Below are 23,388 nucleotides of genomic sequence, written 5' to 3'. Positions count from 1 at the left end.
TCTCACGTGTCCTTGAACCACATCCCCAATTGAGAAGCCTCCTCTTTTTTTTTTTTGTTTCCACTGCATTTATTACTAATATAAAAAAAAAGTTAAAAAGAAAAAAAGTTCATTCTCTTCTTTTTTTTTGTTTTTTTTTTTGTTTTTTTTTTTATTTATTTATGATAGGCACACAGTGAGAGAGAGAGAGAGGCAGAGACACAGGCAGAGGGAGAAGCAGGCTCCATACACTGGGAGCTGACGTGGGATTCGATCCCGGGTCTCCAGGATCGCGCCCTGGGCCAAAGGCAGGCGCCAAACCGCTGCGCCACCCAGGGATCCCATCATTCTCTTCTTTAGTCAACATGTGAATCCTAAAGATTTCAGATTTGCCAATTGCACATTGAATAGTCAAACATTTTATTTAAACATGATACACACATACCTTTGGAAATTAGCAGAATTTTCTGAAGTTCATGGTTGTTATCTTGGGAAATCTTTCAAGGAATGGTTGCCACATGAGTGAAGCCTTGTTTTGATTTTAACAATTCTCCGCTTATGGCTGAATCTTTGAGACTTCAATATGTAGCCATCAGTTGAGGTAGAAAGCATATGGTGCTTCGTATCTAGAGACCATTTCAAATGCCTGTTCTTTGAACCTTGTTGCAGTCTGTTTAAACATACTTTTTCAAAATAGATTTTTAATGTTTATTTTCTGAATAGCTTGAATTTGCAACTGAAAAGCAGCTCTTAAAAAAATTATATCAGAAGGGGGAAAAGTTGCATCTAATGCTGTGTGATGGTTGCTATGGTGATGATTGAATGTAAATTTCAGTTTATGTAAAACCCTGCTAAGGTTTTGATTGGAGACCTGAGGTGAGGCTTGGTGTCAGTTGGTGAAGTGGCTAAAAAGCATCCATTAATGAATGGGGGGAGGGAAAGATGGGATCACATAGCTCTTTCCCCACCCAGGTATCATGTCATCACAGACTAATCTCATAATAGTGACTAAGGCAGTACAAATTGGAGCATGGAACAAAAAATGATGCTTTTCTTCTCCCTTGACAATTTCTTCCTTAGAGGAGAGCTTTCTTTGGAGCTGAGGCAGCTCTTGTAAAGTTGTACTTCTGTGTGCCGGTTTCACTGGTTTTAAATAGGTATTTGATTTTTTTTAAAAAAGATTTTATTCGAGAGAGAGAGAGAGAGAGAGAGAGAGAGAGAGAGAGGCAGAGAGTCAGAGACACAGAGACACAGGCAGAAGGAGAAGCGGGCCCCATGCAGGGAGCCCAATGTGGGACTCAATCCCAGGACTCCAAAATCATGCCCTGGGCAGAAGGCAGCCACTAAACCATTGAGCCACTCTGAGATCCCCTAAATAGGTATTTGATTGTGGGAAAGGTGGTTCAAACACCAGATAGGATCTAGGCTGAGTGACCTTAGTAGACCTTCTAGCCTCAATTTCCAATGTTTGAGTACTTGTACATAGGAGCAAGAAGGCAGGAAAAAACAAAAAACAGAAAGGTTAATCATATCATGTTACCCTAAAGCTTTCAGGCATAAGAATTGTAAATCCACCTGGAAAGCAGGCTTTTTTGACTCTTAAATTAAGCAATTTAATCTAAGAAGGAATAGTTACGGATCAGTGAGTAACCAAGCTGATCAACTAGCATTTGTTTCTCTCTTACTCTTTAGTGCTACCTCCTAACTCTTTAGTATTTATGTGTAGTTTCTCTAAGAGTACCCCCTCCATATATTTATTTATTATTTATAATTGTGTGTGTATATTTTTTAAGGAGGATAAGGTTGAGAGAACATACAGTTGTTTTTCATTCATCACATCTATAGCAACAGGGTCTTCAAGTCTCTGGGCAAAATGCCAAGTTATCATTGCACACCTGACTAATTGCAGACCAAAATAATGAAGACAGACATAGTTGATCTATGCTGTGGGCATTCAGGATAATTTTCAGTGTACTGATTGCAGTTGCTGCTGTGCATGTCCTAAGTAAAGTTGGGAAATAACCAAATTTGCCTTTTGATAACCTTCTGGCTCTTTTTCCTTCGACCTACTCCATTATTACTCTGCTCAGCAGTCCCCTTTTATCCAGAGTGACCCATTCTGACATGGAAATACCCTGAAGATCTGTCTTTTTGCTCAACTAGAAATGCTTCCATTTTCAGAGCAACATTCTTCAACATTCTTTCTCTTTAACATTCTTTTAAATCTTGTCAAAGTTGTCTCTTCAAATGAGAAGGTAACTGAATTAATGGTTAGTCTTTATTTTTTTTTAAAGATTTTATTCACCTATTCATGAGACACACACACACACACAGTTACAATTTTATATATATATATTTTTAATTTTTATTTATTTATGATAGTCACACACAGAGAGAGAGAGAGAGAGAGAGAGAGAGGCAGAGACACAGGCAGAGGGAGAAGCAGGCTCCATGCACCGGGAACCCGATGTGGGATTCGATCCCGGGTCTCCAGGATTGCGCCCTGGGCCAAAGGCAGGTGCCAAACCGCTGTGCCACCCAGGGATCCCTACAATTTTATATTTTAAAATATACATTTTAAAGAGAGAGAGAGAGAGAGGCAGAGACACCGGCAGAGGGAGAAGCAGGCTCCACGCAGGGAGCCTGACGCGGGACTCGATCCTAGGTCTCCAGGATCACACCCTGGGCTGAAGGCTGCGCTAAACTGCTGAGCCACCCGGGCTGCCCCCAGTCTTTAATGTTCATCATTGGAGGAGTGGCTAGCAGATTTTCAGAGCTTCTGGTTTTAGATTTCCTGTCTAATTTTTCTCTGACCTATACAGACATCAAATTTATGAGGGGCTCAGTTACTTCTCCCTCCCCCCTCCAAGTTCATTTGTTGAAATCCTAACCTCTAGTATCTCAGAATATGATTGTGTTTCGAGATAGGGTCTTTTAGGAGGTAAGCCATTAGGATGAGTTCTAATCCAGTATGACCGGTGTCCTATAAGAAGAGGAGATTAGGATGCAGATGTGTGCATGCGCAGAGTAAAGACCATGGAGGACACAGCGAGAAGGTGGCCATCTGCAAGCCAAGGAGAGAGACCTCAGAAGAAGCCAGACCTGCTGACCTCTTGATCTTAAACTTCTAACCTTGATCTTAAACTATGAGGAAATAGATTTCTGTTGTTTAAGCCCCTTGGTCTGTGGTGTTTTGTTATGGCAGCCCTAGCAAGGTGTAGACAGTTTTTTAAGTGCCTGATTTAAGCTTTGACTGCAGAGGCATTCATTTCAAAGAGGCATCCGCTTCAAGGATGGCTCTATCGAATAAACACATTGTCAGTCACAATACTAGATAAATAGCCCCCTCCCCACACTGAGGCTCCTTTGTTTTAAGGACCTTTGTTGATTTTGATAATTGACCATTTGGGCCACTTGTCTTTTCTTGCTTTGAATTACCATTCTTAGGTTTTAACTTCACCATTAAAGGGTAAGCTTGCAAAATGCCAGGGCCCTGCCCTCAACCCTGTAAAAGCAGAACCCCAGACCTGTGCCGTGTCTCTCTCTCTCTCTCTCTCTCTCTCTCTCTCTCTCTTCCGTGACCTCACTGTGTGGCCACAGGTGTGCTATGTAATTTCCAGGTCTTATAAGTAATACATGTTTATTTTTTCAAAGTTTCCTGATGGCCATTGCTGAAGGGCATCTTGCAATCATAATAAGAACCACAAGGGTTCATCCAGTTGTAACATTGGTTTGGAAATGGAGAGGTCTGTGGGAAGCTCTCCTGGCCCAGGTGACTGCCCCCAGACATTTCTAGCTGATAGAATTACTATAGATAGGCTGAGATGAGCACAAAACACCAACTAATATAGATTTATACGCAGATAACATGTATAGATGTCTGGGTAGTTATTACACGAGCGGCAAAGGCATTATTCAAAATTATCTTGGTCTAGTTCAATAGGGATGTTCCTAAGTTCTGCTGTTAAGCCCATAAAGGCAATTCAACTAGTAGTGCAGCATGACAGAAATCCGTCGTGGCAATAACTTGTGAAAATAAACTGCTGGTTACAGTTGACCACTTGATTGATGAGGAAGCAACAGTGTGATGTTGCCACTAAAAGCTGTTACAATATTAAGCTACACTCATACCATTCCCTAGTCTTAGGATATTATAATTTCACTATATTCTACCAAGAATGGTGTTTCACTCTGGGTGCCACCCTTTTAGGGGGAAACTGGCCAACTAGAGTGTGTTCAGTGAAGGACAAGCCTGGAATTTGGAACCCTGGATGAGCCATTTTGTGAGGAAAGTTGCAGCTGTGTTCTGAGTTGCAGGCAAGGGAGAACTCTGTTCAAGGTGGAAGTTCCTGGCTGGCAGGAACGATGGGGGTTATGGTGGAATTTCTGACATTCTTTCCCCCCTGGATGATTGGTGGAGCCCATAAGTGGATGACATTCCTCCGGTGACAGTCATTATGCATGTGACAGAGGTCGGAAAGGTCAGAGTGAATGAAGAGTTTAGAGTCCATGGCTGGGGGAATCTTTTTCTCTTTTCCTTCGACCTTGCTGTCGCTGAAGTGAACCTGCAGATACCATAGCTGTCATGCCACCCACCTGAGGATGAGTCTCAAGCTGAAGGATGTTAGGATAGAGAAATAGGAAGAAGCTGGGGTCTTGATGATATCTCTGAACCCTTGTGGCAGTCAACACTCAAATCTGCCCCCACTGTTGGGTTTTCTACTCAGAGATAAATGTCCTTACCTGTTTAAAGCTTTTGAGTTGGGATTTCCTTTACTTTGCCACAAACCATCCTAACAGACTGTGCAGGATTGGGCTGAAGGTAAGGATGAGCTTTCCCAGGTAATCTGAAATATCCATTAGTGAAGCAGACAAGAATGGAGCCTTTGTCACTGTCAGTATTCAAAGAGAGGTCAACTCTGATTTTTAAAAAATCCTATATTGGGTAGAATTTTGGTCTAAATGATTCTTTAGCATGGTTCAAACGTGGATGATCTAAGATCCAAAAATAATTCTCACTAAGGTGTGAGTGACCATGAAGCTGAACCTTTCCTCAGGACATTTGCATTATCCCCACCATGATAACTCAGATGTAGTTTTTATTAGTAGAATGTGGAGGTGGGGGAGATTTTTATGCATGACAACCTTCCAGGTGCTCCTTGCCCACTTCAAATGAGTGAGCATTCTTCTCTTCTCCTCCAGGGGTCTGTGTCTGCCACCCCCACTTTTGGAAGATTGTTGAACCCTGACCAAAGGGGAAATAAATCATATTGTGACTGCTGGATTTGCAAAGCACAACATATAGAGGGCCTACAGCATGGAGAGGAAAAGTGAAAAAGAGCAGAGGCTGTGGCCTGAGAGCTGCCAGAGGGAGGGGCCTAGAGGCCCAGGGGCAAGGCCAAGTGGTGGACACAGGGGTGCGTGGATTACAGGGAGGCATTTTTCTATCTTTGTAACCCCTTTTGATGTCCACCTTCCGTAGTTCATATTCTAAAAATAATTTTTCTAAAATTACTCTAAAATTTTTTCTAAAAATTTTCTAAAAACATTTAAAAATGTTTTATTATTTTAAAATGTAAAATTGTAATAAAATGTTGACTGTGCTTTAAAACCCACACAATCTCTCCATTTGAATTTATCATCCTGGCAGGATATTTGCAAACACTCCTGTTTCCCCTCTGAGATGTGAGTCACTTGGGTATACTTTTTTTTTTAAGATTTATTTATTTTTATTTATGATAGACACAGAGAAAAAGAGAGAGGCAGAGACACAGGAGGAAGGAGAAGCAGGTTCCATGCCGGGAGCCTGACGCGGGACTCGATCCCGGGACTCCAGGATCGCGCCCTGGACCAAAGGCAGGGGTCAAACCACTGAGCCACCCAGGGATCCCTATACTCTTGATTCTGATCCCAATGTTGATTAAATTTCTGATGGTTCCTATAATTAAATATAAAATACCAGTGAAAACTGGAGGTTGGTCTCATACCTGTGATTCTGAACCAGAAAGTGTGCTCTCCTGCTATGTATCTTGTCCTGCACTTAGCCCAGACTGGGCTTGTTGGGGAGAAATGTTCCCAGAAGTTCAGAGGGTCACATGGCAGGTGGGACGTCACTGAGTGTTGGGGATGGACCAGGCCCCTGAAATCAAGTCGTGTTGTCCACTTTGTCTTAACACCGAGGAGGACAACTGGGAGTGGGAACATGACTCACCAGGGCCAGGTGGTTAAATGGATTGTTGTTGACCTGAGAGTCAAAGTGTGAGAATGCCCAGGTTTTACTTCAGGATATCATTTTTCAAGCATTTTGATTTGCAAGAAAACCAAATCTGATTGATTTTTCAGTTGATGAGAGGGATCAATGCAAAGGCAATTGATGCAATGCAAGAGACAAAGATGATGTGGAGGAGCTAATTACTAAGCTTGTAAATATTTGTGTGTGTACTGGGGGCAGAAGATGGCCCAGCCAGCATTTCTCCCTGGTGACAGGAATCCTCTGTCCTGGACATGAGCTCTCTCTCGTGTCAAGCTGGCCTCGCGCTTTCCTAGCTGTGGCTGGGGAACCAGAGGAGAGAAAGAAGCTGCTTTCGGGGCTGGGCTGTGTTCACATTAGAGGCCACGTGAGCAAGAGGCCAGTCCGTTCGCTTCTGGGTGGCTTTCTTTGCTTCCACTCCAAAGAGTGACCTTCCCCTTCCTCAGGTGGGAAGGCCCAGTTCGGCTCCACTGGGAAGGTTCAGCCAGTTCCTTTATTTTATGCCCTTGGCTTTCCAGCCTCTGCCTGAAAGAAAGCAGTTTGTGTCAGAGTCCAGCTCCAATAGGAAAGTTAAAATTTCCTGAAAAAGTCCCGGTATAATGGAAACTTATCATTCTGGGAGATACTGTGTGAGCAGTTCTGTCAAGCTGTTAATTATTAAACAAAATCAATATTTTTAGTTTAATTTTGAGTCTTCTCAGTGAGAAAAACTGAAGGTCATACCTTTAAAGACATGCTCCCCCCCCCCCCCCCCAAAATCCCAGTGTGTGTTTTTGGTGACCATCTGGGAAATGGAGGCTGGCACAAAGGCCACTGAAATGGCAGTGGAAGAGGTAAGAGTGTGTTTTCCTGTTTGTCTGGGGGCTCTCTTCCTTATTGGCTCTTAGTTGTTACTGCCACTGAGGCATGAGGGTCAGCAAAGCTAGGAGAGCCTCAAGGTGGCTGTCTGGGTGCTGAAAGAGCTGTTAAGTGCTTCGGGTCACCGCCGGCCCACAAGCAGACATTCTGTGACCCCAGTCAGATGTAGGGGCCAGAAGCCAGCAGTAGCCAGGCGATGACATGACCAGAAAGTTGGCCAAGGTTTTAGGAAAACAATTAAGGTCAAAGGCAACCAAAGAGTCCCCAAACAGATGCTAAGAATGTATGTGGCACTACGAGTCCTGTCTCTCAGAGCTCAGAGATGGTCCTGTTCTTGGAGGAGAAAGGTGTGCTGACCACACTTTCCTTGGGAGGCAGACAGCTGGGGGTGGGGGTGGGGGGCAGGCTGACAACAGTGCAGACCAAATGGAAGAGAAGAGGAGGTGTGAATGGCTCTAGGTGGCTTCTGGCACTCTATGACCCACCTTGGCCTCCCCTCCAGGAAATAACCAAATAGGGAAGTCCCTGTGACCTTTCATTTGTAGACAAACTGGTTTGGTTGCTTAAATTTGTACTAACCATGGTTCTAGGCTTATGTCCCTTGTCCCTATAGTAGACTCACAAGACTCAAATACAAGTATGCAACAGTGGGGGCTGTTTTCATGTCCTAAATGCTAATAGAAGTACTTCATTATTAGTAGTAAATATAGAGAAATGGCGGCTGCCTCTTATTAAGCACCTACTGTATGTCAGGCCCCGTGTACAACAGTAACAATCCTGAGAAGTTAGAATTGTAATTTCCATTTGGCAAATAAGGAAAGTGAGGCTTTGAGAGGTTGAGTAACTTGCCTAAGGTAACCAGCTGGCAAGAGCTGGGATTCAACATAGCTTGCCTGGACCCTAAATCCAATGCTCTTAAGGACTATGGTGAGAATGCACCTGGCAGACCTCCCCCTGAGTAGAATTGACCAGACGCCCCAGGGCTATGCTCTGAACCCAAACCGGTATTGCCCAAGGCTCTGGCAGCACTCTCCTCCTCCCCCTGCTCCCCGCCCAGCCAGCAACCCAGCCGGCAGGGATACTGTAACAGGTGGCCTACCCCCCCCCCCCCCCCACCCGGCCCCCAGACATGGGACTCCTCCAGTGGCCTCCTTCAGCTTGAGAACTCTTCGAGAGGTTGCAGAAGTTTCCTTAGACTGCTCAGTGGTCTAGGACGCCTATACCCATCCTTCCTTCCCACTCTTCTTTATCTGGGCTCAGACCATGTTATGGGTTTCCCACCTTTCCTCCCCTTTTTCTGCCACAGGTACTCTCACTGATATGATCCTTGCATGTTTAACTCCATTTCAGTGTTTGCTTTTCAGAAGACCTGGACTAACACAGTGCGTGTACCATGTGGAATTTCCAGGGCAGCTTGGCTCAGCCTGCTGGCATAAACTGGGAGGGAGAGGGGGTGTCAGACAATTTCCTCTTTCTCTCCAGACCCCACACTAAAAGCCCTATGGCACAGAGCCCAGTGTTGGTCCTCCCTGTTGTATTTACCCCCTGGTAGTTCCTTAGGTGATCAGTCTTGCCTTCCTTATTCACTGACTCATCCTTTCACGTAGGAAACATTTATTGATTTTCACTATGTTCTAGGCTCTGGGGATTAAAAGATGAATGTCAGGGAATCTGCCCTCAAAGGAATCACGGTCCAGTGGAAGAACAATTTGGTCAACAGATAAACAATACTAATTGCTAATAACTCTTCAGCGCTTACTCTCTGTCAGGTATTCTTGAGGCATTTTGTGTGAATCAGCTCATTATACATTTACAACTATTGTGTGAGATAGGTGGTGTGACTGTTTCCGTGTGCACATGGGGCAGCTGAGGCAGACAGCGAAGTGGCAGATGGGAAGTGACAGAGTTGGGGTCTGAATGCCCGCGGAGCCCTTACACGTACTGTGCCGCCACCCTGCCCCGACCGTGCTGCCTGTTCTCACAGAGTCTAACCGTGCCTGGGGATGCAGGCTTCCATGCTGACAAAAAATCCCATCGGCTGCCAGTGAGAACGACCTCACTGGATGAGCTGGTGGGCCCAGCACGCCTCTTTTGCCGTGGAGAGTCACGGCTCGCTGCCCGTGCCCGGGAGTAGCGGGCTCTCTGTTGTTTCATGTCTCTCTGGCTACCCGGAGCATCCCTGGGCCGTCTAACACTCACTTCCCGGGCCGGCTCTGGACAGATGCAGAAGTAAGCTCCCGCCCATTTCTACGTGGGCACTCATCTTGCAGAACTCTCATTCAGTAAATGAGTAATAACAAAAATAACAAATACTTAACTTTGGTTCTTTTTGGCTTTTCGAAGGCTTCTGCTTTTGTCGCTTAATCCCAACAAGCCTGTGTGGCAGGCCAGGAGTATAAATATTCTCATTTTAAAGGAGAGGAAATTTTGAAGCTTAGAAAAGTCATGATTACCCAGTCCATGGTTGTGGAGGGACTTGAATCTAGGCCCCTACGGTTTTGCTGACTGTGCTCTTCCAGAACCCCACCAGCAGCTACATTTATGTTGCTAGGAAATGGCACAGGTTTCAATTACTAGGGTGGGAGGCAGTCAGCAGACTCTGGGTTAAAGGAGTTTCTATTTTGGCCCATAATTATTTAAGCAGAATTTGGAGTGCTATCTTGTTGTTTTGTACTTTCTTAAAGGCGATTGCTGAGGAGAAGCATGCCCCCTACCCCAACTTGACCCTACTGTGAGTCCAGATGCAGTGTTTCAGGGTGAGGAAGGAAAGTTACCCCTCCTGAAATGGAAAGTGAAACTGACCAGTCCAATTTCCTAGTTCTAGCTGGGTAGAATGTTAGTGGTCAGCAACAGTGGGAACAAGTCAACCTCACCTCAGCCTTTCCTATAAGTGTGACAAGTGGGGTGGTAGAGAAGAAAAACGAAAGAAGTTTTCTTCACAATTTCCTAAGCTCATGTCTATTATCAAGGGATGCCTGGGTGGCTCAGTTGGTTAAGTGTCTACCTTTGGCTCAGGTCAGGACCTCAGGGTCCTGGGATCACACACCACATCAGGCTCCCTGCTCAGCAGTCTGCTTCTCCTTTTGCCCTTCCCCCTCGCTGGTACATGCTCTCTCTCTCTCTTTTTTTCTTTATCTCAAATAAATAAAATCTTAAGAAAAAAAAAAAGAGTTGCTTCTCGCCTCTCAGTTCTTGGCTGGGTGAAAATAAATTGCATTTTTGTGGCCTGCCCGAGACAAAGCCCATCTGTCTGTCCTCACACCAGTAAATCCAGACATCAATGTCTGTTTAGATTAGAATTGATTCCTGAACCAGGAAACTCAGAAGAGGCTGTTTAAAGGGTGGTTATTAATGGCCTCCTTGCAAGCCTGTGTCCTGCCATTTGAACAAAATTTACATAGAGAGAGGAAGCACATTTATGAGTATCGGAAAGAGATGAAGAAAGAGGAAACCTTCATGGGGGCTGTAGTACCTCCTGCTTGGTTAGCAACACTAGGGTTTCCTGAACGATGAAACAGGGGCCTTCAAGCCTCCCGCTCTGAGAGTCCTGGTGGAGACCCTTCTCCCCAGTGATAGCTTTTGGAATGCCGGTATGAACAGGGCTTTTAAGGATCTTGATAAATGTGGCCCATGAAAGCTGTGGTTGGGCCATCTCCAGTGATGCCAGATCCATGGTAGAGGTGGCTTTCTGTAACTCTTCCAGATTTATCTCAGAGACTGGTTGAGAGGACTTCTGTCTGTGGCCAGAAGCAGCTCCCCTGGAGGAATTATTTCTCCACTGGGGTTAACTTTCTTGAGATCAACCATTCCTTCAGACAGGGAGCTGGTTAGGAGATGTGAATCTTTGAGTTTTCAAATGTCGTTCTACCATTAAACCCGCTACTGATGACCTAGGATGAGTCAGTTCACGTCCTTGTGCGCTCCATTTTCCAGCTTCAAAGTGGGAGATACTGACCTCTTTTACAGCTTCCTGAGGACACTGAAAGGACAAAGTGAGAACACATTAAAACTTCTGAGGCTCGGAGTGGTATGAGAACTCCAGATAACCCCTGGCTTCTCAGATGAGGATGGAGTAGTTTGGCTTGAGTACTCAGGGAAGTTTCCTGAAGGTTGAGCTTGGAAGAGGGTTGGAGAGGCCCAGTAAGACTGGGGGGCAGGAGTGCTGTTGTCAAGGTCTCTCTGGTTGTCATGGCAGCTTCAGCTATGGGGCTATTTTTATTCAAGCTGAAGAGCAGGTAGGGTGCTGTTGGGGAGGGGAAGGGAAGAGCCAGTCATCTTTTGCTTTAAAGCAAAACAAAACTAACACTTTGAATAGTTCACTTAGAGCCACTAGGTGGGGGCTGGATAGAGATCTGAGAGACCTGAGGTCTCCCTTCCTCCTGCCTAGCTCATTACCTTGAGGAGGACCAGGGGAATTATCTGGTGAAGGAAGGATAAAGGATTCCTTGTCTATGTGAGCTGGAAAAGATTGGCATTGATGTACAAGTAGAGTCCTGATCCAGAACCCTCTATCTAGTGCAGCAGATCCACTGATGTGTAATGAAACCGGTCAGCCTCAGGAATCTGCAACCGACACAGAATATCTGGATGGCAAAGCAGGTTGGTTGTGACAGGTGAGCTGGCGAGTGTTGGGAAGCTCAGGAAGTCAGCATGGGCTTGTGGGAGGAGTGGACTGATTCTTGCTCCTCCTTTCTGTTCCTTTCTCCTTGTTTCCAGGGAGGCAGAGTGGCCACCATGGGTTTCTTTAAAGTCTGAGTTAGGGCTATGCTGATAGGACTCTGTCCTCCTTACCTTTTTGGCATCACGAGGAAGAGGGGGAGGATGATGAAGGTGACAAGGACAATGAACTCACACTAAATATCACTAAATAATCGTCACCTCCCCCCACCTCTGACTTTAATGCCAGTAAGATATGTGGTGGCTAAGTCATTCCTCTGACTCTGCTACCATTATTCTGACTGATGACTATGTGACTTTGCCAGGAGTTGGTAACCTTCAGGTTGGGTATACTTGTCATTGTGTTGGGAGTTTTTTTAAGTGAGAGGGGTTCATTGGACAGGAAATTCAATACCCATAACCAAGGTGGATGAACAAGGGGGAAGAAAGACCCGTGGGTGATAACTAAAATGAATAAGCAGTCTTGATGTTTGCCAGGAAGCTAGGGGGAGGTTATTGAAACTCAAAACCTGAGTCCCACCATTACAGGCCTCTCACCTCACCCCAGAACCCATATGCTCTTGCAGGGAGCAAAAGCTCCTTCATTTGGATCCACACCTTTGGAATTTCAGGATGAAGCCAGTCTTGAGGTCTCCCTTTGTGCTTTCTAAGGACATGATAATAACTGTGACACTGATTTTCTAAGCTAATAGCTTAGAAACAAGATACATGGTAGGAGAAATGTTTAGTCTACTTACAAATCATTTTTCTAAGCATTTTGTGAACCATGCTTGTGATATACTTTCAGACATAAGGTTAATTATAGCATCTCATTTGCTCATGAGAGCGGATAGAGCAGGATGTTGGCTTGGTAACAGCTTGTTAGCCACTAGTTTATGCTATTTTATACATTTGGAGGCACTGCTGCTCAGGGTGTGATGAGTGGTCAGCCACTCCCCTTCTCGATTCTGACCAAGATTGACAAAAGAACTGACATATTCTGCTTGTGTCCCTGGAATTATTAAAAAAAACAAAAAACAAAAAACAAAAAACAAGCAAAGTTCTTCCACTTTTAGAAAAATAAAGCTCTATTTTCAGTCTCTGTTTTATAGGCTTTTTTTTTTTCTCATGAATAGTGTTTTTGCTGACAGGTCTTTGATATACAACCAAAGTCCTTGGTTTGTCTCATTTGTCTCTGGAAGTTGAAAGACTCTGTCCTGTGTTTCTCGCCTGTGTGGTCGCTCCATTGTAAAGGAGGACAGAAATATTCTCACCCCTACATTACTTGGAGGGGTCTTAGGATAGGCTTTGAATATTTGTTATTCATCGATAAGCAATGAATGTATATTGAAGGAATAAAGGAATGAATTATGAATTATTTTATTAATTTAAATGGAAATGTACCTTTTTCACCGAAGGGTAATCTTAGCATCCAGATGCTATTTGACTCTGTTAAAGTGAGTCAGCTTGCTTCCTTCATCTTTCAGGAAGTTTGTCTCAACTCTCTGGACTTCTGTGCAATTTTTCCTGTGCCAGCACTTTTTAAACACTTAGAAACTTAACTTGATTTAGTTGTAGCTACAGTCTCACCACACAGGCTGGTGCTTGCTGGTAAGGGCTTCCATAGTTCTCTCAGGTTTTCCACATGGAGCCTCCTCTTTCCATTTCAGCTGTAAACTTCTTAAGGCCCAGACTACAGAGGACACACTTTTGGTACTCCCCAGTGGGTCCCATGTCAGACACGATCAGTAGATATCTGCTAGGTGATATGGAAGCTCAGGCTTCAGAACGTTTTATGTCGGGCTTTCAGACATCGTTTTGTTTTACAGTTTCATCATGGTGGCTTGGGAAGGATGGGTGAGAACTGTAATAGTTGAGAAGTTTCATCTTGAGTGGGAAAGCCACTGGACGTTTCTTCAGACTTCAGGCAATTCTCTATGTTCCAGCCTCATCTGTGTGATGGTTAAATTTGGGTCCCTGACCCAGGATGCAAATAAAGAGGGAACACGGCCCCTTTCTTTCATGGACATTGCCACCTACATTGTGTGGCTATTCATTTCTGTATTCTTCCAAGAAATCTTTGACTTTTCTTCACTCTTTCCTTGATCAACTGCACTAGAAATCTTGGACACAATTGATAATCATCTCCTATTTTATTCCAGCCCACGGACATGCATTCCCCAATGACCCCAATTTCACTGGCCCTAATGATCATTTCTGTTTCATTCCATTTGGGGCTAGGTTGGTGAAAAGCCTTTATTCTCTACTGAAATGTGTCTCCTTAGTTTCTATTTGTTTGCTTTCTTTTCCTTTTCATCTAAAACTTGGGGAAAATGATTCAACATGTTTATGCTACAGGCCTTCTTTCTCCCTTCCTCCCTTCACTTTTATTTTAAGAATCACTAATACATTTAGTTTAACATAAGAGAAACAGTATAATATAATTCAGCTTTTCTGAAACTTTGGTCATTTGAGAATCATCAATGTGGATTTTGGTTTAGCTTAAAAAAAAAACAACAGGGATCCCTGGGTGGCGCAGCGGTTTGGCGCCTGCCTTTGGCCCAGGGCGCGATCCTGGAGACCCGGGATCGAATCCCGCGTCGGGCTCCCGGTGCATGGAGCCTGCTTCTCCCTCTGCCTGTGTCTCTGCCTCTCTCTCTTTCTCTCTCTGTGACTATCATAAATAAATAAAAATTAAAAAAAAAAAAAAACCCAATAAAAAAAAAAAAAACAACAGATTTATTTATTTATTTATTTATTTACATTTTTCCTTTTTTAACAGTTTTATTGAGATATAATTCATATGCCATGCAATTCTCCCATTTAAAGTATAAAATTCATTTTTTGGTATATTACATAACCAATTTTTAAAATGTGGCAAAATATATATAACATAATATTTGTCATTTTAACCAATTACAGCTATACAATTCAGTGACATTAATTACATTCACAGCGTCATGTAGCCATTGCCACAGTCTATGTCCATTGTACTAGCAACAATATTTTCTTTGAGTCATTTCATGGTTTTTTACTTAGGTAAATTTATTTTAATTTTTTTAAAAAAATATTTTATTTATTTATTCATTAGAGACAAAGAGAGAGAGAGGCAGAGACATAGACAGAGGGAGAAGGAGGGTCCTCGCAAGGAACTTGATGGGGGACTTGATCCCAGGACCTGGGATCATGCCCTGAGCTGAAGGCAGAGACTCAAACACTGAGCCACCCCGGTGTCCCTAAGTAAATTTTGTTTAAAAGGAAACTTTGCCAGTATAATGGAAAAACCAGTATCTCTTAATATGAAAAGAAAGTAACTTCAAAAATAAAGACAATAAAAATCAAGCAGTGGTATTAAGTTCTACTGGATACTCATGCCTACAGAAAGAAGCCTGTGGGCCTAAGGCCTTGTTCTCACCATTGTACAAAGGGAGAAAAAGAAAAGCATGTGAGAGGGGTACTCAAGGCATCCTCTTAGCTTACCAAGCCTTCTTCTTAATATAAATGGTATTGGAAGAATTGAAAGAGGATTGCTTTCTACCATGTGGTTTAGTATCACTGAATATTTGCTGTACACTTTGGAATCATCTCCTATTCAACAGGTTACATGGTTCACAATGTGAAATACACTATCAGAGTTCATGAGAGCATGGACTTGGGGGTTAAATTTTCATACAGTAAGTACTTATGTGATTTGGACAACTTATTTAAATTTCTGTCGCCTAGTTTTCTCATCTGTGAAATGGGCAGAATCATATCAATCCCTTAATTGTGATAAAATGGAATCATATATGTTAAGGGTTTTACCTGGTTTTTGGCATATAGTAAATGCTCAACAAACGTGTTTTTTTTTTATTTTTAAGATTTTATTTATTTATGAGAGACAGAGAGAGGCAAAGACACAGGCAGAGGGAGAAGCAGGCTCCTTGCAGGGAGCCGGATGCGGGACTTAATCCCAGGACCCCAGGATCACGCCCTTAGCCAAAGGCAGATAGATGCTCAATCACTGAGCCGCCCAGGTGTCCCAAACGTGGTTGTTCTAATGAATGATCCTTGTTTATAACGTTCTCAAAGCTTAGCATTACTTTTCAAGAGAAGTTAGCTTGTGGATTCTGAAAAAACTCTCCAAGATCTGCAAACACCGTTCTCCGGCCCTCATGCAAGCTATCAAAAAGCTGTAGTCCTGACTGAGTGCCAGATAATGTGCAGGGAAAAGACAGCAAATTTGCTAGTCTGAAAACTTATTTGTAAAGTAAGAGTGTGCAGCCTTGGGTCAGGGGCCCCTTGAGCTTGCTGGATTCTGGCTGGTTTCATTGGCGTTCAGTGTCTCTTGATTAAACGCCATCCTCGGGATGTGCCTGTTGGCCCTGGTGGCAGGTTGCAGCATATCTAACCCAAGGTATCATGGCTCAAAACAGGGCAGCACCACTAGGCATTGGTGAGCAAAAAGATTACATCGTGTCTTCTGAGCTGCAGCCACAACCCCATAACAGAATAGCAAGTGATAGCTGCTTCCTGCCCTGGACCCATCCACAAACCAGGCAAGGCACAGACCCCTGGAGGGCAAACTCCCACTTGCTTGCTTACTTCCATCTTTCAGGCACAGGGTTTCTATCTATAAACTGAGAATAGGATATTGATTTCTTTCTCCCAGCATTGTCCTGTATTAAATGAGATTAAGACTGTTAAGCAGTCACCGTAATATTCAATAAAGAGTAACTTCTGTTATTTTTGGTAGAAAGGAGTCTGTCACCAACCCTCTCACCTAGCAGGAGCTGCTCCGTGTGGTGTCGTTGGGGATACAGTTGCATACATACACACATTTCAATCAAAATTCATAGAGTTTATACACCCAAATAATGTAGAGACTCCCTCATAAGGGCAAAAAAATTAGGAATCTTTAGTGTTGGCAAATTATTCTGATGTTTTTAAATATCTATAAACACATTCAACTCCTTATGTTTGATGTTCTTTCCCAAATCTGAAAGCAAAACATACCAATATGAGCAAGATACCAATATAGGTATGAAATAAATAAAAGGCTAAGGAATGTATTCATTTTGCCAGATGATGCTGGTTTATTGAAGCAGCATCATGAACATGGCACGAGGCTGTGGTGCTCGTCCATTCCATTGAGGGGGGCTTGCTGCCACTCCCCTGTGTTATTCTGGGACTTAGATCTCCCACCGCATTTTTCTATATGAAGTAGTATACAGGGTAACCTTCTGGTGTTCATGTGACACAAACACCTCCTTTACATATTGCACTGCTTCTTCTCTTCTTTCTTCACTGGCCCCTGACACCCAGTGTAGCACGATCCAGCTGCAAAATGATTGCAAACACACTCACACACACGTACACAAAGACATCACAAACCTATGGCAGGACCCAATTATAACATGGTCATACAGGTCATCTGGAATGACTTTGCATTTCATTTTAGAGGCACTATCATCTAAATGAAAAGGCCAAGCACATATTCCCATAAGGACTGTATATCTGAGGCCTTTGGTAGCTGCCAGTTTGAGAAACATGGTGTCACATCTGGCCTAAATCCCCAAAGTATTTGGAACAGCCCCCAAAATTAAACAAAATGTGAGAAAAGACAAATAGACAAGACCATGGCCCTGGATGAGAGTGTAACAGCAGTTACAAGTGACCAAACTGTCACTGAATTATCTGGCAGCAAGGGCAAAAAGTGAAACGACACCACATTAGCCTGTTCTTATTGTCTAATAGGAGAAAACAGGCAAGTTCTCTGAAGAGACAAGATTTTCCTGCCTCTGAATCCGAGGAGTATTTGCCACATGGATCCTTTATACAAGAGACTCTGGTGAGCCAGATGACCCAGGAAGTCTTTGTGTATAATTTCTCAAGTTCCTGTGGACCTCATAAAAGCTGAGAGAATATTGTTCAGTTTTAAAGCAGTGAGGATACTATTGGTATCTTAATGATAACTTTACATGGTGGGGGAGTGTCCTCAGGGTTTTCAGGTGCCCTCACTCAGACATTTATTAGGTATGTGAGTCTCAGGGCAGCGCCTTATCTTCAAGGTGGGGAGGGTCATGAGGGATCTGCATACATAGGTGGCAAAGCTTGGCACTGGCTCATTCTGTCAGGTGGGTTTCAGTGGTGCTTCCATCTGGGTGGGCATTTCCTTCAAGGAAACCTTGGGTTGGCTGAGGCAAGCGGGCCCCGGCCCAGTCTGTAGCATGCCCTGGAAGAGGTAGCTATGGCTGGAAGAAACCTAAGTGGTGGTGATGTCAGGGCCTCCAGAATCAGCCTCAGGATGAATGGCATCCTGCCTGACTTCCTGAAGTGAATTAGCTGCCACTGCTGCCATGAGTGAATTCATTTCGAGTGACTGGAAGGAACTGTGGACATGGCCCATCTGAATGTTGGGGATTATCTGCCAAGTGCTACAGTACTAAGGGTCAATCTCATTTGTGCCAAGCTAGTGACACAATTCACCAAAGGATTCGGCGGCTGCTTTCTCTTTACCCAACCCCCTATCCAAGTGCTTTCTCATTTTGTAAACTCAGAAAACACAGGAAAGGTTGGAAGGTAGAAAGGACAGAAGAGGGAGGGAGGGAAGAAGGGCCATGCACAAGCCAAGCCCAGATTTTGTTCTGACCTTTTAAATGCATGTCTCTTCATATAGTTGATACTCTACACATAAGATACATGATTTTATATCCTGCTTTGTTGCTTACTGTAATGTTATAAGCTTCCACTTAAAACTCTTTGAAAATAATATATTTATGTATCCTTTCCATGGACAGTTGTTTTCCACTTTTTACTGGTGCAAAGAATGATTTAGCAGACATCTTGGTTCATTATCTTTGTCTATGTTTTGGACATTTATTTTCCTCTCGAAGAGAAATTTGTAGTAGAATTATGTGCCAAAAGATATGACCATTTTAGACTTTCTGTTTCCCTGTATGTGGACACGTGGCTTTGCAGAAAGGTCTTACCAGTTTATACTTCCCTTAGCATCAAATGAGAGTAGATATCTGTCTTCCCTCATCTTTTTTTTTTAAATTTTTATTTATTTATGATAGTCACACACACACACACACAGAGAGAGAGAGAGAGAGAGAGAGAGAGAGAGAGAGGCAGAGACATAGGCAGAGGGAGAAGCAGGCTCCATGCACCGGGAGCCCGACGTGGGATTCGATCCCGGGTCTCCAGGATCGCACCCTGGGCCAAAGGCAGGCGCCAAACTGCTGTGCCACCCAGGGATCCCTGTCTTCCCTCATCTTAAAACATTTCCTAATTTGAAAAGGTAGAGTAGCAGTGTTGTTTTTATTCTTATTTCCCTGATAATTAGTGGAAGTGGATGGTTTTTTTTTTTTTGTTTTTTGTTTTTTGTTTTAGATGGGGAAGTAATTCGTATTTCTTCCTTTGCGAATTATCTACTTTTTGGGTGCTTTGTTTTGTTTTAAAGATTTCATTTATTTATTCATGAGAGACACAGAGAGAGAGGCAGAGACACAGGCAGAGGGGGAAGCAGGCTCCCCTGGGGAGCCCGATGTGGGACTTGATCCCAGGACCCCAGGATCATGACTGGAGCCAAAGGTAGACACTCAACCACTGAGCCACCCAGGTGTCCCTTGTTAGGTGTTTTTATTTATTTTATTTTTATTTTTATTTTTTTTGTTAGGTGTTTTTAAAGAGATTTCTATGATTCCTTCATATATTAAGGAGATTAGCCCTGTGGCATATTTATTTCAAATTTTAAATCAGTTTGTGATTGGTCATTGGATATTTTAATAACAACTTTATTGATATATAATTCACATAATATAAAAGTGATTCGGGCAGCCTCAGTGGCCCAGCGGTTTGGCGCCGCTTTCAGCCCAGAGTGTAATCCTGGAGACTCGGGATTGAGTCCCACGTTGTACTCCCTGCATGGAGCCTGCTTCTCCCCCTGCCTGTGTCTCTACCTCTCTCTCTCTGTGTCTGTCATGAATACATAAATAAAATCTTAAAAAAAAAAAACATACAAGTGACTCATTTTTTTCAAAACTTTATTTAAATTGTATTAATTAACATATAGTGTATTATTAGTTTCAGGGGTAAAGTTGAGTGATTCATCAGTTGCATATCACACCCAGTGCTCATTACATCAAACAAGTTACCCATTTAAAGTGTACAATTCAGTGGTATTTTTTTGGATATTCATAGTCTTGTGCAACTATTACCACAGTTAATTCTAGAATATTTTCATCCCCTCAAAAGAGAAACTGCATATCCTTTAGCTATCATCTCTCAAAGCCCTCTACCCGACTAAGTCCCCCAGCCCTAGGCAACCCCTAATCTATGTTTGTCTCTATAGATTTTTTTTAAAGATTTTATTTATTTACTCATGAGAGTTACAGAGAGAGAGGCAGAGACATAGGCAGAGGGAGAAGCAGGCTCCCTGCTGGACTTGATCCTGGGACACTGGGATTACACCCTGAACCAATGGCAAATGCTCAACCACTGAGCCACCCAGGCGTCCCTGTTTCTATAGATTTGCCTCCTATGGACATATCACATATTTGGAATCATAGAATATGTGGTCTTTTGTGGCTGGCTTCTTTCACTCAGCATCATGTTTTCAATGTTCCATATTTTGTTCCTTTTTATGACTGAATAATATACCATGTTTTGTCTATCCATTCATCAGTTGAGGGACATTTGGGTTGTTTCTACCCTTGGACAATATGACTAATGCCACCAAAACAATACAATTTAGATTTTAGAGTTTTCAAACTTTGTTTACTAAAGTTTTAAATTCATACCAACTCTATTGCTTGTCTAGATTATATTTTAGTTGTTTAAGATGAACAAGCTTTTCCCAAACCAATGATAAAATTTTCACCCATATTTCCATCTTTTTAATTTTTTAAAAAGATTTTATTTATTTATTTATTTGAGAGAGAGAGAGAGAGAGGGAGAGAGAGAGAGAGAAAGCACAAGCAGGAGAAGTAACAGAGTGAGAGGGAGAAGCAGATTCCCCACTGAGCAGGGAGCCCGATGTGGGGCTTGATCCTAGGACCCTGGGATCATTACCTGAGTCAAAGGCAGCTGCTTAACTGACTGAGCCACCCAGATGCCCCTCATCTTTTTGATTTTTAAAATCTGTTTTATTTTTCACTTCAGTCTATAATTCATCAAAACTTTATTTGGGGGTATATGAGATTTAGGAAGCATCTAAATAGTCCCTCTGTCCCATCACCCCTACCCCAAATAGCTAAAATTTCTGCACCATCTGCTGAGCCATTCTTCTTGCCAACCATTTTGTTTATTCTATACCGATTTTTAATGTTTTCTTGATGACATATTAAGTTTTTATGAGAATGAAGCTTGATTTTGGGGTTATCCATTGTATTTAATTGCTGTTTAATTTTTTATAAATGTAATACGAAACAGGACTACACTTTATTGTTTCTTAAATTTTGGTAAGAGGCATAAACCTATATAAATGGAATTTTCCTAGATAGGAAAATTGGATATTATAAAGAACATTGTTGTAACTGTAATTTAAAATTCAATGCAAGGGATCCCTGGGTGGCACAGCGGTTTAGCGCCTGCCTTTGGCCCAGGGCGTGATCCTGGAGACCCGGGATCGAATCCCACGTCAGGCTCCCGGTGCATGGAGCCTGCTTCTCCCTCTGCCTATGTCTCTGCCTCTCTCTCTCTCTCTCTCTCTCTGACTATCATAAATAAATAAAAATTAAAAAAAAATTCAATGCAAAAAGAGGGGTATATGACTTGTACTCTGAATTTTATTTGAAAACTAAAGGAATTTTTTCCCATGAGTATTGATTTTGTCAGATTTTCTACTTGTTCTGAGACAATTATGGTAATTAATATTTTTCTATAAAATTGTGTTGAAATTTAAAAAATTCTTAGTGTAGAGTTTTCACATCAGTATGTTTCTAAAATTTTTTTCCATATCTGTCATTATCCTGTCTTTCTCAATGGCTTACTTATATTTTCTCTGTTCTTTCCTTAATATATTTACTAGAGCTTTGACTCTTTGGCCAGCTGACTAATTACAGATATGTAATTTGGGAGAAATGAAGAGTTTTTATTTTTTGAAGCAATGGTAGACTATACATTGGGTCTGTCCCAAGGAGCTTATACCTGTAAAATCACTTAGAACAAGGAATTGGCAAGAGTTGGTGCCTGGCACTGGGCTGCTCAGGGTAGTGTCTAAACAAATCTGGAGGAATTCTGGGGAAGTTCTTGCAGTTTTAAGTAACTGATTAGGTGTTTAAGTCAATGAGATTTTTTTCTTATTCAGGAAGAACCTCAGAAATGGAAAAAATGGGATAGTCTAGGCATCAAATAATAAAATATTAAAGCTTGATATGATACTATATAATTATTCAGAAGAAAAAATATTAATTATCCCTGATCTTTTTGGCTCTTTCCTAAACAGGCTCCCTTGGTGGGTGGGAGTGTGTGGTGTGTACGGCTTGTGTGGTGTGTACGGCTCTGTCTGTAGAGGTAACCATCCTGACTGTTATAGAAGTAATCCATCAAGAAGAGAAGGTAGCAGGGAAGGACAGATCCAGCAGAGAAAGTGGCAGCCTCCATTGATGTGGCTGGAGAGCAGGGAGCCAGGGAGGCTATTGCACTTAGCCTTTGAGGGGGGATAACTGGCATTGTTAAAGGAGTTAGGATTGGAGAGGAAAGGAGAGCTATAGGAGATTGATGCCTCTGATGGCTAGTGAAAACCAGTATCAACCCTCCTTGGAACTTCCAGGACCCTTTGCCTTGTCTCTTAACACTAAATTCTGCTGGGATTCCTATTGTACAAGCAGGATCAGAGACCTGGCTGCCTCTGCCAGACCTTGTGGAATAGTGAGTCTTGGGGGAAATCCCAGAGAGGGGAAGAACAACAGGAGTATGCCTCATTGCCCATCACAGTCTGGGGGCTGTGCAGAGGCATCTGGCAGTGCAGACATAGGCTATAGGATAAGACCACTGTCTGAGGCTGCAGAGTTTTTAAGCTGCATATCTGGGAATCCTCAGCCCTTTCCCCAGCCTGAGCAGATCCTGGAGATCCTTGCCTCACAGCTATAGCAGTAGGACGTGATGGTTCCTTGCCCCCTAGACCAGCTCCCCAACCTCAGCCTTCATGGTCATGGGAGCACAGTCTGTTCCCCTGGTGTGACCTGAGGTCTAATGGCCAAGCCTATGAGTGCAGCTCTCTGTGGGATATATCAGTGGCTCAATGCACCACCCCAGCATTCTACTAGGGCTTACTGTTCTGAGCTCTGCCAGAGGCCACCTCCTTCCCCAGGAGGCCAGCCTGCAGGAATGAGCCAAGATAAGTCTTAACTCTCACGGGACCTGCCCTTTTAGACTGTGGGCTCTCCGAAGGCAGGATTGATGTCTCATTAATTTTCATGTCAAGTGCCTGACATGTTTGCCTGGCTCTGTAAGTGGTTTAGAGGTAAAGAAGAGAAAGTACTGGATGAACCTTCCATCTCTTAACCATTCTTAGCCATTTTGTTCCTCTTTGAGGATCTGATGAAAGCTTTGGACTATCTCTAGAGAAGTATAGGCAAGTACACACACATACACACACACAAACACACAGACAGAATCTTGCACACAGGGTATCAATTGATGGGCCCTAGTAAAGAGCC

The 23,388-nt window shown here is 43.0% G+C and overlaps 1 protein-coding gene across 1 annotated transcript in view; it reads left to right on the top strand.

Annotated features, from left to right (window-relative positions):
• Nucleotides 1–23,388, top strand: part of PIK3AP1 (phosphoinositide-3-kinase adaptor protein 1) — a 117,146-nt gene that overhangs the window by 35,148 nt on the left and 58,610 nt on the right. The window lies entirely within an intron of this gene.

Source organism: Nyctereutes procyonoides, unplaced genomic scaffold, assembly GCF_905146905.1.
Source record: "Nyctereutes procyonoides isolate TBG_1078 unplaced genomic scaffold, NYPRO_anot_genome, whole genome shotgun sequence".
NCBI lineage: Eukaryota > Metazoa > Chordata > Mammalia > Carnivora > Canidae > Nyctereutes > Nyctereutes procyonoides.
The sequence above is the reverse complement of the archived record's forward strand: the minus strand, read 5'-3'. Positions and strand labels throughout refer to the sequence as shown.